Below are 21,984 nucleotides of genomic sequence, written 5' to 3' on the forward strand. Positions count from 1 at the left end.
GACAGAGAGACAGAGAGAGGGAAAGCAACAAATATGCAAAATGATAAATGTACAAGTTTATAGGTTGATAGACCGAGAGACATATAGAGGTAGACATGTAGAGAGACAAACAGATAGAATTAGATAGATAGATAGATAAATAGATAGAGAGAGAGTGAGAGAGTCAGAGAAAGAGACAGATAGATATATAGAGACACAGTTAGATATAATGACATTTAGACAGAGAGGTAGACTGAGGTATCGATATATTAATAGACAGAGAGAATGATGGATAGCAACACAGAGGGTTAGACACACATAGAGAGACAGAGAGAGTCAAGCAGATCGATACATAGACATAAACAGTCAAATATCTAGAGAGATAGACTTGGGTGGACAGATTCAAAAAGAGAGAGATAGACAAAAAGATCACTAGGTTGATATAAATAGAAGGAAAGAGAAAAAGACTACCAGAGACAGATTGATGGACGAAAAGACAGGACAGAGCGACAGACAGATACACAAATGAACAGAAAGACTGACAGACAGATTAGTTTCTCTGTCATTCTGTCTATCTGCCTTCCTTTCTGTGTATTTACAAGTCTGTCTCATTGGATGTGCATCTGTTTGTCTATATATCCTGATTTTTGTATCCGTCTATCTGTCTGTCCCTATCTGTCTCTCTGTCTATGTATCTGTCTATCTATATGTCTGTCGATCTGTCTGTCTTTCTACTTATATATCTATCGATCTATCTATGTCTTTGTGTTCCTGTTGGTGTAGTTTATGTATCTATCTGCCTGCTTGTTTTGGCATGGATCACACTGTGTGTATGTCATTTGTGTGTTTTAAAGTGTTGTGACATCCTGGGGAACTACAACTCCCAATGTGACGCAGTGGTCACATCCCTTTGAGTCCTGGCTTCTGATTGGTCTTGTATTGGACCAATCCTGTGTTGGGGGATGGACTATGTCTATGGTCCCTCCTTAGCATGGGATTGGTCCATATCAAGACCAATCCTATGAAAGGAAAATGGGCATCATCTCTTGCCCAGTAGAGGATTGGTCAAATTGAAGAACAATTCTTCACGGGAAATAAGTAGGAGGGAACCCTGGAGCATGCTGGGAGACATAGTCCCGTAGGCCACAACCATTGAACACCCACTGGATCTCTCTATGTAGATGGAGACATGGACAGCTAGACAGACAGAAGAACTGACACACAGATTATTTGATATGTTATTCTGTCTATTCGCCTACTGGTTGGTACGTCTGTCAGCCTGTCTGTGTTTCTTTTGTGGTTTTTCAAGTGTTGTGATAGCCTCGGGAACTACAAGCCCCATTGTGCCCCAGGAATCTGTACCTTTTGAGTCCTGGCTTGGAATTGGTCCGGAATTCGACCAATCCCGTGGTGGGGGAGGGACAATACCCATGGCCCCTCCTTAGCCCAGAATTGGTCCATCTCTTTAGCAATCAGCACAGTAAAGTAGGGAGCATCATTTGTCACCCAGCCTAGGATTAGTCCAATTCAAGACCAATCCCAACCAGGAAAGATGGGGGAGGGGCCCCTGGAGCACACTGGGGAATGCAGTTCCTCAGGCGACAACCTAAGAAGAGCAAAACTATATCTTGCTCTATATCCATGTAGACTGAGTGATGGACAAGGGGACAGATAGACAGGAGGACTGAAAGACAGAGACTTTCGTTTTTCTACTTTTCTGTCTTACTGCCTTCCTATCTATTGGTCTATCAATCAAAGTGTCTGTCTGCCCATCAGCCCTCTCTTGGTCTCTATCTCTACATAGGTATGTATGTATATACCTATCTATGTATGTATCTTTCTATCAATCGATCTCAAGTGTCTGTCAATCTGTCTGTCCATTGGTCTATCCCTGTATCTAATTTATAAGTCACACGATCTTTCCCATTCTACTTCTCAGGTGTCCACTCTAGAAAATCAGGATAACTGATTCCAGAGAAGCAAAGCATGTGATGGTGCCCCAGTTGGGTTCAGATGGCTCAGAATATGTATTTGGTTCAAGATTGGAGGGGGAGTGGCAGACCTCCACTTTGGCCAGTGAGGTGAGTGGCTGTGGCAGACGGGATGATGGGTCCAAACCCTTCTTCTCAGTCTCTTCCATGAGTTGATCAAAGTCTTCAATAGGAAAGCAAGGAATCAAGATCTCAGAGGCTAAGCACTGCACCTTACTTACAGGGATCTTAACCTGTTGTCCTGACATTTCCCAACGAGGAGCATTTACTAAACAAGAATGGCATTTCCTTGGGCAGGCTATGAAACAAAGTGAGGCAAAAGGACACAGAATGTTAGCCACCATTGAGATCCCATGCACTCTAGTGAGGATACTGCACAAACTGTGGAGAGTTGAGCTGTTCCTCAGCTGCAGTCCCCACCTTTCACTGGTTCTACTCACTCTTCTTTCCCCTTTTAATGAGATGCCAAAGAGAAACACCCCTTCCTTAATGTTGCAGATGGAAAGAACTAGCCCCATGGCCTGGGACAAACCTCCTCCCCAAACCCCTTGTTCCTGGGTCCTGTCCTCACTGCTGTCAAATGATAGCTAAACCCCAGCATGGAGGCATGCTGTGTTGCCTTCCTCCCAAGGAGCAGATTTTGCTCGCAAGCTCTCCCACCTTGGCTGCCTCCTGACCACAGTCAACATGACTTTCAAATCAATAAAATGTCCCCTTTTCTTTTGAAGCCATGCTTCAGAGTCTTGCATTCTTACGATGATATAACTCCGATCTCCAGAGGAGCATCTCTGAACCCCACAACAATCATTCCATGTGCCATTCAACAAAATGATGTCGTCTCCTCAGGGAGAAAACTGACACCTGAGACCAAGGAAGAAATGCAAAATCTTGAAACAGCTGGAGACCAGAAACTAAGTCTGGAGAATTGATCCTTCTCAAACTGTTCTAGCCAGCCTTTTATTGATTTCTTTATTCAGAAATTGTCTTCTTTTATTGCTTTTCAGATTTTATTTAGTCAGTTTAGCACATTATTTCTCCTCGGTGACAAGAATCATATTCTTTCAATCCTTCCCCTGCCCTACCCTTCCCGTAGTCGAGGGGAATTCCACTGGGTATGACATGTGTCCTTCAGGAGAACCTCTTTTCTAGTTGTTGATGTTTGCACTAGGATGTTCATTTAGAGTCTATATCCCCAGCCTTAACCCCCTGGACCCTTGTAATCTAGCAGTTGTTTTTCTTGGGTGTTTCTACTCCCACAGTTTTCCTCGTGAATGTGGATAGTGTTGTTTCTCATCGATTCTGCCCGGTAGTTTAGGATGATTGCATTGACACTAATGAAGAAGTCCATTCCATTCCATTCCATTGTACCACGGTGCATCCATCTCTATGTACAATGTTCTCCTGGGTCTACTTCTCTCACTCTGCATCCATTCCTGGAGGTCTTTCCAGTTCCTGTGGAATTCCACCAGTTTATTATTCCTTTGAGGTCTATACTATTTCAGCACCCAGAGGTACCCCAATTTGTTCAGCCATTCCCCAGTTGAAGGGTATCCCCTCCTTTTCCAATTTTTGGCCACTCCAAAGAGAGCAGCTATCAATATTCTTGGTCAAGGCTTTTTCCTTATTATGGGTATGTGGTAGAAACGCTGCAGTGCTATGGCTGGATCAAGAGGCAGACCATCTTGTAGGGCCCTCTGGGCAGAGTTCCAAATTGCCCTCCAGAATGGTTGGATCAATTCACCACTCCAGCAACAATGCCTTCACATCCAGACTTTGCCTCATCCCCTCAAGCATTCATTATATTCCCTTGCTGTCATGTTAGCCAATCTGTGTAGCCTCCATTTTCAAGAGGAGACACATTCTCATTGATACTTTGCATCAGAGTTACACCATTATTGGATAGATTCAAACTTTGAAACACCAGGCAGAGACACCTATTAGTTGTTCGGGATTGGCAGAGGTACTGCTTACTCAAGTGACAAAAAGGGGTCCCAGTACTGATGTTCGTCTAACCCAATAGCAGGAATGCAAGTTGCAATATTCCATTCACTGTATCGGCCTGGCCATTACATTTTTCCAATGTGCTAGGTAAAATGGAGAATCCTCTTCCTAGTGCTGGAATCTTTCAAACTGTGAATTTCTCTATAATTGTTCTTTCAAAAGTAACATCCTTGAACCTGTTAACTTGGAAATAATGCCGAGCTATCAATTAGTCATAAAAACCCAAGTCTTCAACCACAATTTCACCTTTAAAACAATATTGAAATTCAAATTTAAAAGTTTTACACACACACACACACACACACACACACACACACACACACATACACGGTAATCTGAAAAAATTAACCTTAACTCTTTGAAAACAAATACCAGCTTGATAAAAATGTGAAATGACTGCATACAAATAAACATGTTAATACCTCGAGGAAAATGCCTCTTATTAGCAATACTCAATATTGCCTGCACTTGATATACACGATTTCACACATTACTCCTACCAAAAGGTGGGAAGAAAATATTAGATTGTAAGGTCAAGAATTTCTGTTCTTCCTTTGGTCTTCTGCTCTATAATCCCCAGTACAGATGACCAGCTCCTGCCCTTGTCTCCAGATTTTCAGAGGAATGAACTGTTGTAATACATCTTGATAGACATTATTTGGTAACGTTTCTATCACCTGCAAGTAGAAGAAATCCATTAGACATACGGTATAGCCCAAACCGCACGGAACATTGAGAAGAAACGGAGAACTCAAGTTCTTCAGCTTCCTTGAGAAGCTCTTTCATACATCAGATTTGATAACTCTTTAGACCCTAAGCCCTGACCTTTAAATTCATGCAGAAACTTTCTCTATTATAGTAGCCTTAAAGCAGTTACTCAGATGCAGTAGTGAACACTCTGGCTCTCACACTCCAACTCAAGCTTCCCATTCAACGCTTTCAGCCAAACATACATGCATGTCACCTATACTCTCCTCGCTCTTCCTTCTACTAGAAATACTATTTCACTCACATACACAGATACCAACAGTCAGTCACACACAAACTTTAGTCAGTTATGGAGCATGTGTTCAGGTTGTCCCGGGCTCCATTTTGGCCGACTTACCTTGGAACCAGATTTGGTTGATATTCCATACTTTTTTACTTATTGTATTCTTTACTCAGAGTTTGGTGCCACGACTTTTACAGGGTATAAACCCAGGACTCTGGGGATGTTATCCCAGGGAGGGCCCCTAGCCTAGATGACAAGTGTAAGTGTTAAGGTCCGGGATTTTACCCACCACCAAGGAAGACCCATGGACAACGCAATCAGGCAAAGAAAGGGCCGTTTATTGAACTAATGCGCACTAGTGGGAACTCAGCCAAAAGAGTTCTGAGTTCCCTCCTGAAGATTCAGTCTTAAATACTTTTCAGCATGAATAACCCCCCTCCCTTCCTCATTCCAGGCCATTATCTGTTGCATGCTCTCGTTGGAAATTTCCGAGTTTTTTTGCACCTGGGACCTTCGTCCTGAAGTTTATCTGTTAGTAGTTGGGACCTTGGACAGGTCCCAAAGTTTTATCTGTCTGTGGCTTAGCATTTCCCTTGACTGAATATCTCAAGGGTTGGGCAATTTCCAACTCAGATCCCCTTACAAGGAGGAAAAGTATTTGGGGATCCTCTCTACCACATGGGGGAAATCTAGGAGCATGGAAAGATGAGTGACATTGCTATAGCTAAAAGGAATTCCCTGACCAAATACAATCAAGCATAAGAAAGGAATGCTAGCAAAAGGCTAGGGTCTAAGAGAGTGGGGTGCTTATAGTGGATACTGAAGTATAGTCCTCGCCAGGTGTGGATCTTCTTGGGAAAGGGTCTCTTGATAAAATTGGGGAGACTATCTAACTACGATTGTCATTCTCCCGAGGGTCCCTCGTCAGTCTGAAACTGCTCACCTCGGATTCCCTCAGGGAGGATTCCCATGGGAACAGGGAAGAAGTACAAACTTTGGGGTCTTCAACCTACAAGCTCCTCCGTAAATCTGGGCTTCACCAGATCCCACTAGGCCACAAGTTTGGGATTTCTAGATTCCATGTTGACACACCTTATTGCCGATGCTGTGAATACATCCACTGCATCAAATCAGGAAACAGTAGAATCTGTATTTGCCAATGGTGGTCTGTTAATGTAGATACAGTATCGTTTTTTTTTTTTGCTGGAAGCAGAATTGCTTGCACTTTGACCGTGATGAAAATCATAGCCCAGACTTGTAAAATCCTATGTGATTCATAGTCTGTTGTTTATCTGGTTATTTGTTGAACAGCTGTAAAAATTAAAGGACAGCAAGATGTAGAAAGTGTTCTATTGATGGACAGCACCGTGAATCCTATCTTGCAAAGATAGAGTTAAAATTTTAGAACACTCTTTTGCTCTCACACCAATCTCGCCATTCCCGAGTCTGTGGGAATATCAAAGGACCATGGCCTTCCCGGTTTTTCTATTGTCAACCTGGAATCAAGAAAACCCTAACTTGGGGCCTAGACGTATCTGGTGTAGCCTGGATTTCCGGAGGAGCTAATAGATTGGAGACTCCAAAGTTTGTACTTGTTCCCTGATCCCGTGAGAATCCAGAGAGATAGAGACAGACAGATAGAAAGACCGATAGGCAGGCCGACTGGCAGATGGGTAGTGAGATAGGTAGGAGGGCAGATAGATGGATATAGAGATAGCACATAGAGAGACACGTAGTCAAACACAGAAAGAGAGATAGACAGGCAGGCAGACAGACAGATCGAGAGATAAATAGATAGGAACATAGAACAAAAAGACATAGAAACAGAAACAGAATGTGAGATCGAGACATTGAAAGATTAATAGAACTACAGGATGAGGGAAGGTGAAACAAAGGGACAGACAGAGACAGATAGATGGAAGGACAGATCGACGGAAAATGGAATCGAGAGACAGAGAGAGACACAGAAAGTCAGGCATATCGATAGACAGGTAGACAGGGATAGACAGATATATCTCTATATCTGTCTCTCTGTCTCTCTATGTATGTTTCTATCTATCTGTCTGTCGATCTGTCTTTCTATATATCTATCTATCTATCTATCTAACTATCGATGTATGTATCGATCTATCTATGTCTTTGTGTTCCTATCGGTGTAGTTTATGTATCTATCTGCCTGCTTGTTTTTGCATGGATCACACTGTGTGTATGTCATTTGTGTGTTTTAAAGTGTTGTGACATCCTGGGGAACTACAACTCCCAATGTGACCTAGTGGTAACATCCCTTTGAGTCCTGGCTTGGGATTGGTCTTGCATTGGACCAATCCTGTGTTGGGGGATGGACTTTGTCTGTGGTCCCTCCTTAGCATGGGATTGGTCCATCTCAAAACCAATCCCATGAAAGGGAACAGGCATCATCTCTTACCCAGCAGGGGATTGGTCAAATTCAAGGCCAATCCTTCTCAGGAAATAAGAGGGAGGGAACCTTGTAGTATGCTGGGAGATATAGTCCCGTAGGCCACAACCATTGAATACCCACCGGATCTCTCTATGTAGAAGGAGACATAGACAGCTAGACTGACACACAGATTATTTGATCTGTTATTCTGTCTATTCGCCTACTGGTTCTTATGTCTGTCAGCCTGTCTGTGTTTCTTTTGTGGGTTTTCAAGTGTAGTGACAGCCTCTGGAACTACAAGCCCCATTGTGCCCCAGGGATCTGTACCTTTTGAGTCCTGGCTTGGGATTGGTCCGGAATTAGACCAATCCTGTGGTTGGGGAGGGACAATACCCATGGCCCCTCCTTAGCCCAGAATTGGTCCATCTCTTTAGCAATCACGCACAGTAAAGTAGGGAGCATCATTCCTCACCCAGCCTAGGATTAGTGCAATTCAAGACCAATCCCAACCAGGAAAGATGGGGGAGGGACCCCTGGAGCACACTGGGGAATGCAGTTCCTCAGGGGACAACCTAAGAAGAGCAAAACTATATCTTGCTCTATATCCATGTAGACTGAGAGATGGACAAGGGGACCGAAGGACAGGACGACTGACAGACATAAAGCTTTGTTTATCTGTTTCTCTGTCTTACTGCATTCCTGTCTATGTACCTGTCAGTCTGTCTATCTGTCTGTTCATCAGTCCTCTCTGGGTATCTGTCTCTATATAAGTAAGTATGTGTGTTTCTGTCTATGTATGCATCTGTTTATCTGTCGATCTCCAGTGTCTGTCAATCTGTCTGTCCATTGGTCTGTCCCTCTATGGAATTCATCAATCAGTCGATCTTTCCCATTCTTCTTCTCAGCTGTCCACCCTAGAAAATCGGAACAAGTGGTTGCTGGCAAGCAAAGCATATGATGGTGTCCCTGTGATGTTCAGGTGCCTCAGAAGATGTATTTGGTTCAAGATTGGAGGGGGAGTGGCAGACCTCTACTTTGGCCAGTGAGGTGAGTGGCTGTGGCAGACTGCATGATGGGTCCAAACCCTTTTTCTTTGACTCTTCCATGAGGCGCTGGAAGTCTTGAATAGGAAAGCAAGGAATCAATAGCTCAGAGGCTAAGCTCCTTTTCCAATTTTTGGCCACTCCAAAGAGAGCAGCTATCAATATTCTTGGTCAAGCCTTTTTCCTTATTATGGGTATGTGGTAGAAACCCTGTAGTTCAATGGCTGGATCAAAAGGCAGACCATCTTGTAGAGCCCTCTGGGCAGAGTTCCAAATTGCCCTCCAGAATGGTTGGATCAATTCACCACTCCAGCAACAATGCCTTCATGTCCCGACTTTGCCTCATCTCCTCAAGCATTCATTATATTCCCTTGCTGTCATGTTAGCCAATCTGTGTAGCCTCCATTTTCAAGAGGAGACACATTCTCATTGATACTTTGCATCAGAGTTACACCATTATTGGATAGATTCAAACTTTGAAACACCAGGCAGAGTCACCTATTAGTTGTTCGGGATTGGCAGAGGTACTGCTTACTCAAATGACAAAAAGGGGTCCCAGGACTGATGTTCGTCTAAACCCAATAGCAAGAATGCAAGTTGCAACGTTCCATTCACTGTATCAGTCTTGGCCATTAAATTTTTCAAATGTGCTAGGTAAAATGGAGAATCCTCTTCCTAGTGCTGGAATCTTTCAAACTGTGAATTTCTCTATAATTGTTCTTTCAAAAGTAACATCCTTGAACCTGTTAACTTGGAAATAATGCCGAGCTATCAATTAGTCATAAAAACCCAAGTCTTTAACCACAATTTCACCTTCAAAACAATTTTGAAATTCATATTTAAAAGTTTCAAACACACACTCACAGACACAGACTCACATACAAACACACACACACACACACACACACACACACACACACCCTCCCAACCTAACTTTGGGCAGGTTGGGATGTTCGGGATTGAAAAACTGTTTTCATTCCCCTTGAGCTGCTGAACAAATATAATCATGCCAATGGAAAATTGGAAGACACTGTGGGAGAGATTAGGAATTGATCAACACCTCACACCCTACACCAAGATAAATTCAAAATGGATGAATGACTTAAACATAAAGAAGGAAACCATAAGTAAATTGGGTAAACACAGAATAGTATACATGTCAGACCTTTGGGAGGTGTTAAAAGGGAATCACTTTAAAAGACTGATATATATTAATTTAAGGTCGCCAAGGAATCAGCTATGTAATTCCTAAATGAAAAACTCAAGTCAGCCGTCAGCCTTTTTTGGAGTTTAATTACAATAGGAGCAAGAAAGGAATTAGAGATAGAGAGAAAGAAAAAGGGAGAGAAGGGAATAGGGCTTAAATACCCCTTCTGTTTAGGCTGGGCCAAAAGCCCAAGCCCTTAGATAGCTGAGGCAAAGAAAAGAGATCAGTCCCTATCACTCACGTGACCAAAATGGAGAAACAGTCTCAGAGGCCCCCACCTTCAGCTTCCTTCAGCGCAAGCTTCTCCGAGTCCACTGCAAACTCCTCCACTACCTCAAGTCTCCAGACCCTCCTGTCTTTAAGGAAACCATCCAAGTTCCTCCTCTCAGTTCTCCCATCTACCAATCACTGTTCATCAATTTCCCTGTGCCAATGGAGGCTCTAGCTTAACCCAGGACCGCCCAGAGGTTTCTGGCTTTTGCACATGTCTGTTGAAGGTCATATTTTCAAATGATTAAATCTTTGATCTAGGCTGCAGCCCTTACTCAATCCTGTTAGGACTGAATAGGGTGGAGATTTATTCCAAGTATCTCCATTGTATCAATTCTAAAATCAATCATGATTCAAAGAAATTCCTGTTCTATGCTTAAGCATAGGTCAAAGTCCTTTCCATTGTTCAGCAAAAGGTTTCTGTCCTAAAGTAATCTGAAAAAGGGAAGAGAAGGAACCTCCCATGCCAATGGGGTTCCCATTCCAATAGACTATCAGTAAGAAATTTTCCAAGTATGAAATATCCCAATGGTGAAATTTCCAACATTTATAAGTCTAAGGAATTTTGAGGTTTACAGAGGGGAAAGACTTTAAAACCAAGCAAGACATAGAAAGAATCACAAAATGTAAAATAAATAATTTCGACTACATCAAATTAAAAAGCTTTTGTACAAACAAAACCAATGTAACTAAAATCAGAAGGAAAACAACAAATTGGGAAATAATCTTCATAAAAACCTCTGACAAAGGTTTAATTACTCAAATTTATAAAGAGCTAAATCAATTGTACAAAAAATCAAGCCATTCCCCAATTGATAAATGGGCAAGGGACATGGATAGGCAGTATTCAGATAAAGAAATCAAAGCTATTAATAAGCACATGAAGAAGTGTTCTAAATCTCTTATAATCAGAGAGATGCAAATCAAAACAACTCTGAGGTATCACCTCCCACCTAGCAGATTGGCTAACATGACAGCTATGGAAAGTAATGAATGCTGGAGGGGATGTGGCAAAGTAGGGACATTAATTCATTGATGGTGGAGTTGTGAACTGATCCAGCCATTCTGGAGGGCAATTTGAAACTATGCCCAAAGGGCGATAAAAGAATGTCTACCCTTTGATCCAGCCATAGCACTGCTGGGTCTGTACCCCAAAGAGATAATAATGAAAAAGACTTGTACAAGAATATTCATAGCTGCGCTCTTTGTGATGGCCAAAAATTGGAAAACGAGTGGATGCCCATCAATTGGGGAATGGCTGAACAAATTGTGGTATATGTTGGTGATGGAATACTATTGTGCTAAAAGGAATAATAAAGTGGAGGAATTCCATGGAGACTGGAACGACCTCCAGAAAAAGATGCAGAGTGAGAGGAGCAAAACCAGGGGAACATTGTACACAGAGACTAATACACTGTGGTATAATCGAACGTAATGGACTTCTCCATTAGTGGCGGTGTAATGTCCCTGAACAATCTGCAGGGATCTAGGAGAAAAAACACTATCCATAAGCAGAGAACAAACTGTGGGAGTAGAAACACCGAGGAAAAGCAACTGCCTGACTACAGCTGTTGAGGGGACATGACAGAGGAGAGACTCTAAACAAACACTGTAATGCAAATATTAACATCATGGCAATGGGTTCGAATCAAGAACACATGTGATACCCAGTGGAATCACGCGTCGGATACGGGGGGTGGGGAGGAAGAAAAGAAAATGATCTTTGTCTTTAATGAATAATGCATGGAAATGATCAAATAAACTACTATAAAATTTAAAAAAAAAAGAATTTGGGCAACCTCTCTACCATATGGAAGAAATCGAGGAGCAGGGAAAGATGAGAGACATTGCTGCATCTACAAAGAAAATCACTGACAGGATACAATGAAGCTTAGGAAAGGAATCTTAGCCAAAGGCAAGGGTCTAAGAGAGGGGGGTGGTTACAGTGGGTACTGAAAAATGGTCCCTGCCAAGTGTGGATTTTCTTGGGAAAGCATCTCTTGATACAATAGGGGAGAGTACCTAACTAGGATTGTTATTCACCTGAGGGTCCCCCACTCAGTCTGAAACTGCTCACCTGGGATTCCCTCAGGGTGGATTTCCATGGGAACAGGGAACAGGTACAATCTTTGGGGTCTCCAACCTACAAGCTACTCCTGAATCCTAGGCTTCACCAGATCCCACTAGGCCCCAAGTTTGGGCTTTCTAGATTCCATGTTGACACACCTTATTGCTGATGCTGTGAATACATTCACTGCATCAAATCAGGAAAAACCAGAAACTGTATTTGCCAATGGTGGCCTATTAATGCAGGCACAGTATTGTTTTTTGCAGAATACAGAATTCCTTGAAGTTTTGAAGATCATAGTACAGACTAGTAAATTCCTATGTGATTCCTTGTCTGTTGTTTATCTGGTTATTTGTTAAACAGCTGTAAAAATTAAAAGGAATGCAAGATGCAGAACCTATTCTGTTGATTGACACCACCGTGAATCCTATCTTGCAAAGACAAGGTTAAAATTTTAGAACACACTTTTGCTCTCACACCAATCTCTCTATTCCCTTCTCTGAGGTAATGTCAGAGGTTAATAGCCCTCCCGGTGTTCCTATTGTCAGCCTGTAATCAAGAAGCCCCAAACTTGTGGCATAGTGGGATCTGGTGTAGCCTGGGTTTATGGAGGATCTTATAGGTTGGAGACCCCAAAGTTTTCTACTTGTTCCCTGATCCCATGGGAATCCAGAGAGATAGAGACAGACAAACAGAAAGACAGATAGGCAGGCCGACTGGCAGATGGGTAGTCAGATAGGTAGGAGGGCAGATAGACGGATATAGAGATGGCACATAGAGAGACACATAGTCAGATACAGACAGAGAGATAGACAGGCAGGCAGACAGATCGAGAGATAAATAGATAGGAAGATAGAACAAAAAGACATAGAATCAGAAACAGACAGAATGAGATATACTCAGAGACATTGAAAGATTAATAGAACAACAGAATATTGGAGAGAGAAACAAACGGACAGACAGAGACAGATAGATGGAAGGACAGACCTAGGGAAGATGGAATGTAGAGACAGACAGACTGAGAGAGACACAGAATGTCAGGCAGATGGATAGACAGACAGGGATAGACAGATAGCAATAGAGATAGATCAATAGACTGAAATATAAAAAGAATGATAGAGAAAGGGACTGTCAGACATTCAGAAAGACTGACAGATGGACTAGTTTCTCTGTCATTTTGTCTATCTGCCTGCCTGTCTATGTTCTATCAGACTGTCCTTCTGTCTGCATATCCCACCTGGCTATATCTATGTGTTCATGTGTTTATGGATGTATGTATGTATTTCTCTCTCTCTCTCTCTCTCTCTCTCTCTCTCTCTCTCTCTCTCTCTCTCTCTCTCTCTCTCTCTCTCTCTCTCTCTTTATCTTTATGTATCTGTCAACGTAGTCTGTGTATCTATCTGCCTACCTGTTTGTGCAATGGTCAATCAATGTGTATGTCGTTTGTGTGGAGTCCCGCATTGGGATTGGTCTCGCAATGGACCAATCCCCTGTTTGGGGAGGGTCAATGTCCATGGTCCCTCCTTAGTATTGTTCCATTTTAAAACCAATCCCATGAAAGGAAAATGTGCATCATCCCTTGCCCAGAATAGCATTCCTCAAATTCAAGAACAATCCCTCACCGGTAATAAGGGGTAGGGACCCCAGGAGCATGCTGGGAGATATAGTCCCCAAGCCACAACTCTTGAAAACCCACAAGATCTCACTCTATGAATCTATGTTGACGGAGAGATGGACAGCTGGACAGGCAGAAGTACTGACAGACAGATTATTTGATCTGTTATTCTGTGTATTCTGCTACTGGTTGGGACATCTGTCAGCCTTTCTGTGTCTCTTTCCTTGGTTTTGAAGTGTTGTGTCAACTTGGGGAACTACAACCCCCATTGTGCCCCTATAGTCCCTCCCCTTTGTGTTCAGCCCCTCCAATATGCAATCCTTCCCCTGCTGTAATATTAGCCAATCTGTGTAGCCTCCATTTTCAAGAGGAGACACATTATTATTGATACCTTGCATCACAGTGACCACATTATTGGATAGATTCACACTTTGAAACACCAGGCAGAGTCACCTATTAGTTGTTCGGGATTGGCAGAGGTACTGCTTACTCAAATGACAAAAAGGGGTCCCAGTACTGATGTTCGTCTAAACCCAATAGCAGGAATGCAAGTTGCAATGTTCTGTGTAGACTATCGGTCTTGGCCATTAAATTTTGTAAATATGCTAGTTAAAATGGAGAATCCTCTTCCTAGTGCCAGAATCTCATAAACTGTGAATTTTTCTACCATTGTTTTTTCAAAAGTAACTTGGAAATAATGTTGAACATTCAAATAGTCAGGAGAACCCAAGGCTTTACCCATAATTTCATCTTCAAAACAAATTTGAAATTTAAATATAAAAGTTTCAAAATTGAAATTAGCTCAAAAATTCTCGAGATTAAAAATGAAACACACTCACACACACACACACACACACACACACACACACACACACACGCTGCCAACCTAACTTTTGGGAGGTTGGGGAGCGAGGGATTGGAAAACCGTTTTCATTCCCCTTTAACTACTGAACAAAATATAATCATGCCAGTCTGTAGACCAAAATGATTGTTAAATTAATCCCCATATTCTAGGCCTTGCCTTTATGAGGATTTCATCATAGGATGACAGAACATTTGATCTAACAAGAGAAAAGTGGGAAGTAACTTCAAATGGGGGAGAAAAGCTCCCTAATTTGGAATATTAATACCAGGTAGAAGTTGGTAATGACCAGCAGTCAGCTATAGATCTTGATAGACACTTAGCTGAGCCAATCCCAAGCCCTTCCATTGGCCCTTGTGACTGTATCCTAACCCATTTTCCTCCATAGCATTTCTTTTCCCCACGATCTTTCCATAGAATTCACCTATAGATCTCAATTCTCTCTCGCCATGCTAAGATTATCTTTCTTACTACCAATTCCTTCTAGGCTCCATCATTTCTTTCCTAACGTCTTCTGATTCGACTTTGAGACAACCCAGCACTCTGGAATCTTTGCTGTGACTTCTCCAATGGACAGATGTTCCTTTCCATTCTCTTAACAAGGAAAAATGCTCCTATTTTCAACTTTCCTTCTTCAACCAAGTCTGGGGACTAACTCAGTCCTTTCTAGGTTCTCTACTTATAGGGCCTTGGCTCCAGGTAAATAGAATTCTCAGGGGAGATCAAATGGCCAGTTTTCCCTCTGCTGTAGAAATATTTCTAAAGTTATTGAAAATGCAGGACACAGTCCTTCACCGGATACCGTATCTGGGGGACTCCTTCAGATGTCTCCTAAGATGTCTCCTTGAGCACTTCTTTAGATTCTGGGCTGGAGAAAAATCTGTTCCAGGATTTTTGCTCCCAGGAAACATCTTGAGGTAAACCTTCCCTTTCATAGGTTTTCATATCTTCACCCCCAGGCCAGAACTGGGGGGGGGGGATAAAATCTAGGGCATTCTAGAAATATCTTAGGAGTTTCCCAGGTGGGGAATTCCTTTGTCTATTAGCAGTCATGTTCCAATGATCATCAGAAATAATGGGAACAAAGTCATTAGTTCTCTCCACTTCAAAAGGAAAATCAGTTCTCAGTATTCCCTGGTCTTTTCAAACAAAACCTTATCTATTGAAATGGTTGCACTCTGGAAATTGACCTTCAAAATGCCCCAAATCAGGTTATAATGGATGATGCTTTTCCTTTTTCAAAAACTCAAACTGGTAACATTTTTGCTCCAAAAACAAAACTTAGGGTTACTAAGGAAAAGGTTCAAAATTTCCTCTAACTAGGAGCACCTCTACTATTCCTTCTTTTTTTCATTTTTTACTCTAATTTCCTTTGGGCTGCCAATTTGCCTTTCTATTCTCCTTGCCTCAAAGCACTTTGGCCTATGGCTAAAGCTGCTCCTAGAGAGGAAATTTGAGGCTCAATTAAAAAATGTTCAGGGTTTCTTTAGCATTGAAAGCAAAACCTTTTCCCCCATATTTCGTGTCCTTTGACAATTGAAAAACCAGTCAGGTACATAGTTGCCCATGCTCAAATGAACTTTCTTTACTCCAGAAATCACACACACACACACATGTCAACATAGAAATCTAGAGAGCCCCAGTTTATTTAGTTTGAGTGTAGAAACCCCAGGTTTTGACCTTGTCACAGGAGAGGTTTCCCCCTGAGGGAAGGTCCCTCTTCAGCAGACTGAACTTCCTGGTAGTTTGGGTGGGAACAGCTAATTCCATCCAATATTAAGCATCCCTTTTGTCCCAATGGTTTCTTCCCCCTGGGCTAAGGTCCATGACCAAGGTGACCCAGCCCTAGGCTGAGTCTTTCCCTTTTGTGTCCATTGTAGGGCCCCAGCCCCTCCTATTATTCCTGTCTGGAACTCTTCATTTTCCTTTCTTACCATTGTAAAGTCAATCAACTGTCCCTCTAATCCTAAAGCGCCCAGGTCACCTTGAGTGGTATATAGGCTCCCCAAGTTCTTTTGTTCTTTGGAGTCCATCCTGAGTCCCTGGAGCATGCTGGGAGATGCAGTCCTCCAAGCCACTACCCTTGAAAAGCCATATTATCTCTGTTTCTATGAAAACGGAGAGATGGACAACTGGACAGACAGAAGGACTGACAGACAGATTAGTTGCTATGATATTCTGTCTATCTGCCTGCTGTTTAGTGCATGTATCGGTCTGTCCATCTATCTTTTGAGGGTTTTCAAGTGTTGTGACCTCCTGGGGAACTACAACCCCCAGTGCGCTCCAGGAGTCCCACCCCTTTGAGTCCTGCCTTGGGATTCCTCCCGAATTCGACCAATCCCGAGTTACGAGAGGGACAAAGCGAATGGCCTCTCCTGAGCCCAGGATTGATCCATTTATAAGCCAATCACACACAACAGTAGCGAGGAATATCCCTATCCCTGCCTCGGTCCAATTCAAGACCAATCCCTCCCAGGAAATGAGATGGAGGGACTGCTGGAGAACACTGCAGTGTGCAGTTCCTCAGGGCACAAGGCTACAAAACACATTCTATCTCTAGCTCTATATCCATATAGACTGAGAGATGGCCAAGGGGACAGACAGACAGGAGGACTGACAGACAGAGACCTTCGTCAAAGGTCAATGGCATTCCCGGTTTCCCTATTGTCAACCTGGAATCTAGAAGCCCCAACCTTGTGGCCCAGTGGGATTGGTGTAGCCTGGGTTTCCGGAGGAGCTTGTAGTTTGGAGACCCCAAAGTTTTGTACTTGTTCCCTGATCCCGTGAGAATCCAGAGAGATAGAGACAGACAAACAGAAAGACAAATAGGCAGGCAGACTGGCAGGTGGGTAGTCAGATAGGTAGGAGGGAAGATAGACGGATATAGAGATAGCACATAGAGAGACACATAGTCAGACACAGACAGAGATAGACAGGGGGAGAGACAGACAGATAGAGAGATAAATAGATAGGAAGATAGAATGAAGAGTCAAAGAAACAGAAACAGACAGAATGAGAGATAGTCAGAGACACTGAAAGATTAATAGAACATCAGAATATCAGAGAGTAAAACAGAGGGACAGACAGAGACAGATAGACGGAAGGACAGACCTAGGGAAGATGGAATGGAGAGACAGACAGACTGAGAGGTACACAGAAAGTCAAGCAGATGGATAGACAGGCCAACAGTGATAAACAGATAGCAAGATAGATAGATAGATAGATAGATAGATACAGTTAGATCAATAGATTGATATATGGACAGAATGAGAGAAAAACGAACTGACAGACACAGACAGACAGATCGACAGACATACAGAAAGACTGACATATGGACTAGTGTCTCTGTCATTTTGTCTATCTGTCTGTCTTTCTGTGTGTCTATCATCCTGTCTTTCAGTCTGCAAGACCCATTGGGCAATATCTATGTGTCCATGTGTTTATGGATATATGTGCGTATTTCTCTCTCTCTCTCACTCTCTGTCTGTCTGTCTATCTGTCTATCTATCTAACGATCTATCGATGTATCTATCGATCTATCGATCTATCTATGTCTTTGTGTTCCTATCGGTGTAGTTTATGTATCTATCTGCCTGCTTGTTTTTGCATGGATCACACTGTGTGTATGTCATTTGTGTGTTTTAAAGTGTTGTGACATCCTGGGGAACTACAACTCCCAATGTGACCTAGTGGTAACATCCCTTTGAGTCCTGGCTTGGGATTGGTCTTGCATTGGACCAATCCTGTGTTGGGGGATGGACTTTGTCTGTGGTCCCTCCTTAGCATGGGATTGGTCCATCTCAAAACCAATCCCATGAAAGGGAAATGGGCATCATCTCTTACCCAGCAGGGGACTGGTCAAATTCAAGGCCAATCCTTCTCAGGAAATAAGAGGGAGGGAACCTTGTAGTATGCTGGGAGATATAGTCCCGTAGGCCACAACCATTGAATACCCACCGGATCTCTCTATGTAGAAGGAGACATGGACAGCTAGACTGACCCACAGATTATTTGATGTGTTATTCTGTCTATTCGCCTACTGGTTCTTATGTCTGTCAGCCTGTCTGTGTTTCTTTTGTGGGTTTTGAAGTGTAGTGACAGCCTCGGGAACTACAAGCCCCATTGTGCCCCAGGGATCTGTACCTTTTGAGTCCTGGCTTGGGATTGGTCCAGAATTCGACCAATCCTGTGGTCGGGGAGGGACAATACCCATTGTCCCTTCTTAGCCCAGAATTGGTCCATCTCTTTAGCAATCAGGCACAGTAAAGTAGGGAGCATCATTTGTCACCCAGCCTAGGATTAGTCCAATTCAAGACCAATCCCTCATTGGAAATAAGTGTTAGGGACCTCTGGAGCACAGTGGGTAATGTAGTCCCCTAGGCCACAACCCTTGAAAACCCACAGGATCTCTGTATGAATCTATGTAGAATGAGAGATGGACATCTGGACAGAGAGAAGGACTGATAGACAGAGTATTTGATCTGTTACTCTGTCTATTTGCCTACTGGTTGGTCCATCTATCAATCTCTCTGTCTCTTTTGTGGGTTTTCAAGTATTCTGAAAGGCTGGGGAACTACAACCCCCATTGTGCCCCAGGAATCACTCCCTTTTCAGTCCTGGCTTAGGATTGGTCCGGAACTGGACAAATCCTGTGGTGGGGGCGGGACAATGCCCATGGCCCCTCCTTAGCCCAGGATTGGTCCACCTAAAGACCAATCACACAAAGGAAAGTAGGGAGCCTCATTTATAACCCAGCCTAGGAATGGACCAATTCAAGACCAATCCTGCCCAGGAAAGATGGGGGAGGGACTCTTTGAGCTAACTGGGGGATGCAGTTCCTCAGTCCACAACCCAGGAAAAGCCACACTATCTCTAGCTCTATATCCATATAGACTGAGAGATAGAAAACTGGACCGACAGACAAGAGGACTGACTGACAGAGAACTTCCTTTATCTGTTATTCTGTCTTACTGCCATTCTGTCTATGTATCTCTCAGTCTGTCTATCTGTCTGCCCATCAGTCCTCTCTGGGTATCTGTCTCCATATAAGTATGTATGTATGTTCCTGTCTATGTATGTATCTGTTAATCAATCGATCTCCAGTGTTTGTCAATCTGTCCATTGGTCTGTCCCTCTATCTAATTTATCAATCAGTCGATCTTTTCCATTCTCCTTCTCAGCTGTCCACCCTAGAAAATCAAAATAAGTGGTTGCTGGCAAGCAAAGCATGTGATGGTGACCCGGTTGTGTTCAGATGGCTCAGAAGATGTATTTGGTTCAAGATTGGAGGAGGAGTGGCAGACCTCCACTTTGGCCAGTGAGGTGAGTGGCTGTGGCAGACTGCATGATGCGTCCAAACCCTTCTGATCAGACTGACCCTGAGGTGCTGGAAGTCTTGAATAGGAAATCAAGGAATCAAGATCTCAGAGGCTAAGCTCTGCGCCTTACTTACAGGGATCTTAACCTGTTGTCCTGACGTTTCCCAACAAGGAGCATTTACTAAACAAAAATGGCATTTCCTCGGGCAGACTATGAAACAAAGTGAGTCAAAATGACACAGAATGTTTACCGCCATTGAGATTCCATGCAATCTAGTGAGGATACTGCACAAACTGTGGAGAGATGAGCTGTTACTCAGCTGCAGTCCCCACCTTTCACTGCTTCTACTCAGGCTTCTTACCCCTTTGAATGAGATGCCCAAGAGAAACACCCCTTCTTTAATGCTGCAGATATCAAGAACTAGCCCCATGGCCTGGGGCAAACCTCCTGCCCGAACCCCTTCTTTCTGTGCCCTGTCCTCACCTCTGTTAAATGATAGCTAAACCTCAGCATTGAGACATGCCTGTTTGTCCATCTATCAGCCTGTGTGTCTGACTTTTGTGCTTTTTAACCTGTTGAAGCCTGGGTAAATACAACCCACAGTGTGCACCAGCAGGACCATCCGTTTGAGTCCTTGTTTGGGATTGGTCTTGAATTGGACCCATTCCATGATAGAGGAGGGACAATGGCCATGAACTCTCCTTAGCACGGAATTAATACTTTTCAAGACCAATCCCAGTAAAGGAAATATTGGACATCATTCCCTCGACTAGCATAGAACTGGTCCAATTCAAGACAAATCCCTCCCCGGAAATAAGGAGTAAGGGCCCCTGGAGCATGCTGGGAGATGCAGTCTCCCAAGCCACAATACTTGAAAAGCCATACTATCTCTATGTATCTATGAAAACGGAGAGATAGACAACTGGACAGACAGAAGGACTGACAGAGAGATTAGTTGCTATGTTATTCTGTCTATCTGCGTGCTGTTTGGTGCATCTGTCTGTCTATCTTTTGAGGGTTTTCAAGTGTTGTGACCTCCTGGGGAACTACAACCCCCAGTGTGCTCCAGGAGTCCCACCCCTTTGAGTCCTGCCTTGGAGTGCTCCCGAATTCGACCAATCCCGAGTTACGAGAGGGACAAAGCGAATGGCCTCTCCTGAGCCCAGGATTGATCCATTTATAAGCCAATCACACACAACAGTAGCGAGGAATATCCCTATCCCTGCCTCGGTCCAATTCAAGACCAATCCCTCCCAGGAAATGAGATGGAGGGACTGCTGGAGAACACTGCAGTGTGCAGTTCCTCAGGGCACAAGGCTACAAAACACATTCTATCTCTAGCTCTATATCCATATAGACTGAGAGATGGCCAAGGGGACAGACAGACAGGAGGACTGACAGACAGAGACCTTCGTCAAAGGTCAATGGCATTCCCGGTTTCCCTATTGTCAACCTGGAATCTAGAAGCCCCAACCTTGTGGCCCAGTGGGATTGGTGTAGCCTGGGTTTCCGGAGGAGCTTGTAGTTTGGAGACCCCAAAGTTTTGTACTTGTTCCCTGATCCCGTGAGAATCCAGAGAGATAGAGACAGACAAACAGAAAGACAAATAGGCAGGCAGACTGGCAGGTGGGTAGTCAGATAGGTAGGAGGGAAGATAGACGGATATAGAGATAGCACATAGAGAGACACATAGTCAGACACAGACAGAGATAGACAGGGGGAGAGACAGACAGATAGAGAGATAAATAGATAGGAAGATAGAATGAAGAGTCAAAGAAACAGAAACAGACAGAATGAGAGATAGTCAGAGACACTGAAAGATTAATAGAACATCAGAATATCAGAGAGTAAAACAGAGGGACAGACAGAGACAGATAGACGGAAGGACAGACCTAGGGAAGATGGAATGGAGAGACAGACAGACTGAGAGGTACACAGAAAGTCAAGCAGATGGATAGACAGGCCAACAGTGATAAACAGATAGCAAGATAGATAGATAGATAGATAGATAGATACAGTTAGATCAATAGATTGATATATGGACAGAATGAGAGAAAAACGAACTGACAGACACAGACAGACAGATCGACAGACATACAGAAAGACTGACATATGGACTAGTGTCTCTGTCATTTTGTCTATCTGTCTGTCTTTCTGTGTGTCTATCATCCTGTCTTTCAGTCTGCAAGACCCATTGGGCAATATCTATGTGTCCATGTGTTTATGGATATATGTGCGTA

The 21,984-nt window shown here is 43.2% G+C and overlaps 1 long non-coding RNA gene across 1 annotated transcript in view; it reads left to right on the top strand.

Moving 5' to 3' along the window:
• Positions 1 to 21,194, top strand: part of LOC103103347 (uncharacterized) — a 308,316-nt gene extending 287,122 nt beyond the window's left edge. The window contains exons 34-35 of the long non-coding RNA XR_008914376.1: positions 8,266 to 8,407; positions 19,606 to 21,194. This is a non-coding gene — a long non-coding RNA (uncharacterized LOC103103347). The remainder of the gene's footprint in view (positions 1 to 8,265; positions 8,408 to 19,605) is intronic.
• Positions 21,195 to 21,984: the final 790 nt, after the last annotated feature.

The sequence above is a fragment of the Monodelphis domestica genome, chromosome X, assembly GCF_027887165.1.
Source record: "Monodelphis domestica isolate mMonDom1 chromosome X, mMonDom1.pri, whole genome shotgun sequence".
Taxonomy (NCBI): Eukaryota; Metazoa; Chordata; class Mammalia; order Didelphimorphia; family Didelphidae; genus Monodelphis; species Monodelphis domestica.